Source organism: Pongo abelii, chromosome 15 (genome assembly GCF_028885655.2).
Source record: "Pongo abelii isolate AG06213 chromosome 15, NHGRI_mPonAbe1-v2.0_pri, whole genome shotgun sequence".
Taxonomy (NCBI): domain Eukaryota; kingdom Metazoa; phylum Chordata; class Mammalia; order Primates; family Hominidae; genus Pongo; species Pongo abelii.
The window spans coordinates 110926483-110932663 of record NC_072000.2 but is presented as its reverse complement, the minus strand read 5'-3'; positions in this window follow the sequence as shown (position 1 = coordinate 110932663).

Genomic DNA, 6181 nt, shown 5'->3' with positions numbered 1-6181 from the left:
TTTCAATCACACCAGGATGGGAATGTTTCTTCTCTATGGGGGCTTTTTAAGTACAGCTCTTCTGTTCCTGAGGTTTGAGAATTATGAAGACGAGTCAGTCACCCACAGAGTGGACCTGCACAAGTAAGACAGGGACAGGATCCCCAGGAGAGACATCCTATATGAGAAGGCACAGGCAGGTCCCATCAGAGACGCTGGTCTTCAGAAACCCTGACCAGCTACTCACCTTCCCAGGTCCCCTGTTCCTGATCAGTGCCTGTGTCTGCTCATGAGAAGATCCTCATCAAGGGTCCTCAGGGTTTTGCACCCTTCTTTGATGTGCCTCTGGGAGTGGGGCTGGCTGTGCTGTGGGTCTGCTGTGACTCTCCCCACAGGTCAGCGGCTCAGTGCAGGCTGCACCGACTTGGTGGGGCTGGGCTGTGACTGACCCTCCCAGGGGAGCCTGGATGCTTCTCGGGGGCATCTGCAGGATCCCAGGTTCTGGGAGAACAGGGAAGCCACAGTGCAGGGCCCCATCTCCGGGTGTAACGTGTTTGCTGTTGCTCTGCATGACAATAAACATAAATGCAGGCATCTATCTAACATGGTAGTTTATTTTCCTTTGACTCAATACCCAGTAGTGGGATTGCCGAATCAAATATTAGTTCTATTATTAGTTCTTTGAGAAATTTCCATACTGTTTTCCATATAGCTTTTACTAATTTACGTTTTCTTCAACAGTGTATAAGCACTCCCATTTCTCTGCATCTTTACCAACATCTGTTTTTTTTTGTTTGGTTTGGTTTGGTTTTTGTTTTTGACTTTTTAATAATAGCTATGCTGACTGGTTTAAGATGGTATCTCGTGACTTTAAATTGCGTTTTTCAGATGATAAATGCCATTGATCATTTTTTCATATGCTTGTTGATTATTTTTATGTCCTCTTTTGAAAAATAAATATCTGTTACTTGCTCACTTTTTAAGGTGGTTATTTGTGGGGTTTTTTGTTGTTTTTGTTTCTTAGTAGATTCTAAATATTAGCTCTTTGTAAGATATAGAGTTTAAAAATATTTTCCTTCATTCTGTAGGTCTTCTCTTAACTTTGTTGATTATTTATTTTGCTGTTCAGATGCTTGCTTCTTATTTGTATTAAGTCAAAATTGTCTATTTTGGTTTAGTTCTGTTTACTTTTAAGGTCTTAGTCATGAATTCTTTGCCGAGGACAATCTCCAGAAAAGCATTTCTTAGAATTTCATCTATGGCTTTCAGACTCTCAGGTCTCCCAGTTAAGTCTTTTATCAATATTGGGCTTATCTTTTGTATACAGTGAGAGAGATGGGTCCAGTTGAATTCTTCTGAAAATAGCTTCAGTTTTTCCTGCACAATTTATTGAACAAGGTGACATTTTTCCCAGTGCATGCTTTTTATCTAGTTTGTCAGAGTCAGTTGGCTGCAAGCATGTGGCTTTATTTCTGCAATTTCTATTATGTTCTACACATCTATGTGTCTATTTTAACAACAGCACCATGCTGTATTTGTTACAGGACAGTAGTACAATTAGAAATCAGGCAATGTATTTGTATCAACTTTTTCTTTTTGATTTGGATTTTTGTGGCTAGTGAGGCTCTTTTAAGTTTTCATATGAATTTTACTGTTTTCTAATTCTGTTGAAAATGATGTTAGTATTTTGATAGGGACTACTCTGATGCTGTAACTTGCTTTGGGCAATATGATCATTTTAACCTTTCAATCTATGGCCATTAATTATTTCCATCTATGATAATGGGATGTTTTTCAATATTTTGTGTCATCAAAAATTTCCATTATAAGTGTTTTGTGGTTCTTCTTGTGGAGACGTCTTTCACCTCCTTGGTCAAATTAATGCCCAAATATTTTCTTTTTTATGGCTATGGTAAATAGTAGTGTTTTTAATATGGTTCTTTGCTTGATTGTTACTTGTGTACAAAATTACTACTGGCATTTGTATGTTTTTTTTCTTCATTCTAAAACTTTACTGAATTAACTTATCAATTCTAGGAGTATTTTGAAAGGATATTAGTTTTCTAAGTACAAAATCATATTATTAGCCAACACAGAAAATTTGACTTCCTCTTTTCTAATTTGGGTCTCTTTATTTCTTTCTCTTGCCTAATCTCTCTGGCTAGGATTTCAAGTTCTATATTGATTAAAAGTGGTGAAAGTGGGCATCCTTGATGTGTTCTGAGTCTCAGAAGGAATACTTTCAACATATTCCTATACAGTATAATGCTGTGTGTGAGTTTGTCGTATATGGTTTTTATTAATTTGAGGTATGTTTTCCTTCTAGTTTTTGGAGGGTTTTATCATAAAGAAACGTTAAATGTTATCAAACGTTTTTTTTCTGCACCTGTTGGTATGATTGTATGTTCTTTGTTTTGAATTCTATTTATGTGATGAATCACAGTTAGTGATTTGTGCATGTTGAACAATCCTTGCATCCCTGAAATAAAACTTAGTAGATTGTGGCCTATTATCTTTTTGATATGTGGTTGGATTCAGTTTTCTTGTGTCTTTTTGAGGATTTTTCCATCTATAGCCAGCAGTGATACTGATCTGTAGTATTCTTTTTTGTGTCCTTGCATGGATGTGGTATCAGGTTGTTAGTGGCTTTGTGGAATGAGTTAGGGAGAAACACCCTCTCCTCAATGTTTTGAAACAGGTTCAGTAGAATTGTTAGCTGTTCTTTTTGTATATTGGGCAGAATTCAGCTTTTAAATCCATCCATTTTAGGGCATTTTTGTTGAGATTTTGTTTTTAATTACTGCTTCAATATCACTACTTTTTGATGGCCTCTTCAGGATTTTTATTTCTTCCTGTTTCAATCTTGGGTGATTTCATGTTTCCAGACATTTATCTGTTTACTCTAAATTGTCTAGTTTGTGAGACTGGAGATGTTCAGAGTAGTCTATGTTGATCATTTATATTTCTGTGGCATCAGTTGTCATGTTTTATTTTCGTTTCTCATTCTGCTTACTTAAATTGCCTCTCTACTTTAGTTGCCTAGTCTAGCTAGTGGTCTGTAAGTTTTGTTTATCATCTCAAAAACCCAGTCTTTTATTTTGTTGGTTCTTTGTATTTCCTGGTCCTTCACTTTATTTCGTTCTGTTCTGGTATTTGTTATTCGTTTTCTTCGCTGCAGTTTGGTTTGTTGTCATATTTCTAGTTCTTTGATATGTAATGTTAGGTTGTTAATTTGTGATCTTTGTATCTTTTTGATGTAGGCATTTAACACTACAGTCTTCCCCTTTAGCACAGCTTTTGCTGTAAACTGGAGGTTTTGGTATGCTGTTTCTCTGTTTTTATTCATTTCAAACATGTTACAATATCCTTCTTAATTTTATCATTGACCCAAAGTTCACTCAGCAGCAAGTTGTTGAATTTTCATGTGTGTGTGTAGTTTTGAGTACTCTTCTAGGGTTTAATTTCTAGCTTTACATTACTGTGGTCTGAGAAGATATTTCATTTTTAAGAAGTTATGGAGACTTTTATTTCTGTCATAGTATATAATCTATCTTAGAAAATATTTCCTGCTAATGGGAATAATGTATATTCTGCAGTCATTAGGTAGAATGTTCTGTTAATATCTGTTAGGTTCATTTGGTCTAGAGTCCAATTTAAGTCTAGTGTTTCTTTGTTGATTTTCTGTCTCAATGATTTGCCTAGTATTGTCAGATGGGCATTGAAGTCAATCACAATTGTATTGCCATCCATGTTTTTCCTTAGGTCTAATACCATTTGTTTTATGAACATGGGCTTTCTGGTGTAGAGTGCATATAGATTTAGTATTGTTATTTTTACTCAATCATTTTATCATTATATAATGAGTTTCTTTGTCTTTACTTCCTGGTGTTTATTTAAAGTTTGTTTTATATGACATATGCATAGATACTCATGCTTGCTTTTGGTTTCCATTTGCATGAAATATCTTTTTTCACCCCTTGAACTTGAATCTATATGTTTTTACCAATTAAGTGAGTTTCCTGTTGGTGGCATAAATTAGGAACCTCTTTTTTATTCATTCCACCAATCTATATATTTTAAGTTAACAATTTAACTCATTTATATTCAAACAATACTGATATGTGAGGTTTTGCTGCTGTTGTCATGTTAATCATTAACTAGTGGCTTTGTGGTCATTATTGTACAGTAGTGTTATGAGTGAGTTTTATAATTTCGTGTGTTTTATGATGGTGAGTATTGTCCTATTGCTTCCATGTTTATGTCTCCCTTGAGTATTTCTTGTAGGTCCGGTCTAGTGTACATAAATGTCCTTAGCATTTGCTTACTTTAGAAATACTTTATTTCTTCTTCATTTATGAGGCTTAGTTTAGCAGGATTCAAAATTAATTATTGACATATACTTTTTTTCTTTGCTTTTCTTTAAGAAGTCTAAAATTGGGAGTCCAATCTCTTCTATCTTATAAGCTTATGCTGAGAAGTACACTGTCAGCATAATAGAATTTCTTATAGATTATTAAACACTTTTCTATTGTGAATTTTAGAATTTTTTTCTTCCTATTTACTTTAGATAGTCTGAGGACTATAGATCTTGGTAATGTTTGTCTTCCAGTGTCTTGTCATGGAGTTTTCTGTGCCTCTTTTATCTGCATGTGCAAATCTCTAGCAAGACTAGAGATATTTACTTCAATTATTTCATCAAATTTGTCTTCTAAGACTTTTTACTAGTTTCCTCCCTCAGGAATAGCCAGGGTTCATTGGTTCAGTTGTTTTACATAATCCTATACTTACCAATGAGTTCGTTCATTTTTTTTCTTATTTTTATTGGACTGGGTTAATTTGAAATATCTGTCTCTTAGGTTTGATGTTCTTTCTTCTTTTTAGTGTATTTTATTGTTAAAGTTTTAAACAGTATTTTGTAATTAATTCAATCAAGTTTTTATTCCCTGAAGATTATTTTTTAAAACTAAAACTCTTAGGTAAATCTTGAGTTGTTCTGATTTATTCATGTTGGTTCCCAACTTTCTTTTGGATTTAATTGAGCTTCTTTAAAAATCAACATTTTGAATTATTTATCTGCCATTACAAACATATCATGTTGTTTAGACTCTATTGCTGGAGAGCTAAGGTGATATTTGCAGTGTTGCAGTTGTGTTTTTCTCATACTTCTAGAATTGCTTATCTGTTTTTTTTCATTGGCTAAACTATCTCTTCTTATTATTTGTGAATTCATTTTGATTTTCATGAAAATTTCATTCCATTTAGAATGTGAATATAATGTATATTGTGTGGGTCTTTTGAGTTGGTTCTTTTTACTCAGTGGCAAAGACTCTGTAAGAGTTCCTTGTCTATACGTAGGCATTATTTAGTGGCTTTCAGAAATTACGGTTGTAGTAAAAATGTTCTGGGCCTGCGAGCAGGCTCACTGACTCCTGGAGGTCCTAGATGTTGGAGGCCTAAGGAACCATTTCTCATTTGGAATGCATTTGTTTCAGCAGATATTGTATTGGATTGTTAAGTTCACCCTTTGCATTAGTAGATGGCCTTACAGAGTTGAGCTGACTATGGCAGAAGCAGATGAGTACATGCTTGATATCTGTGCACAGGGAGAAGCTCTCCATTGCCTCAGGCAATGGACTGATCTATGAAATGTACAGTGACCTGAGTTCTCTGCTCAGCCATTGAGAAGGGGACAAAGCTGGGCAGAGATGAACCTCCGAGCCTGGCAAGCAAAAGCACCAGCCTTGATGGGAATAGCCAGGTGAGGAGCATATACCCTGTATGATTTCTTTTGTTATTAATAGCTTTAGTGTGGTGGCTTGTTTGAATTCTAGTTGTAGTAGTAACATAGTGGGCGTGTTAGTTGCCCCATGGTCATTTCCGGAGCTGGAATTACAGAAATATTGAGAATCTAATCTCATTTTCAAGTGCTGTACTCCTGTCTTAGTGATTTTGTATTAGGTCATGCAGTTCAAACACGAGGCCAGTAGGTGGTGCTTGCAGATAAGAGCCGGCTATGGTGGCAGCAGAAGGGTTCATGCTTTAATCGTGGTTAAAGTGGGAAATTTGTCATGTTCCAGGTATTAGAGAAAATACTTTTAGTGTTTTTCTTATTCAATATGATACCACCGGAAATCTCTCGAATACAACTTTTTGTTTGTTTGTTTTTTGTTTTTGATGGAGTCTCACTCTGTTGCCAGGCTGG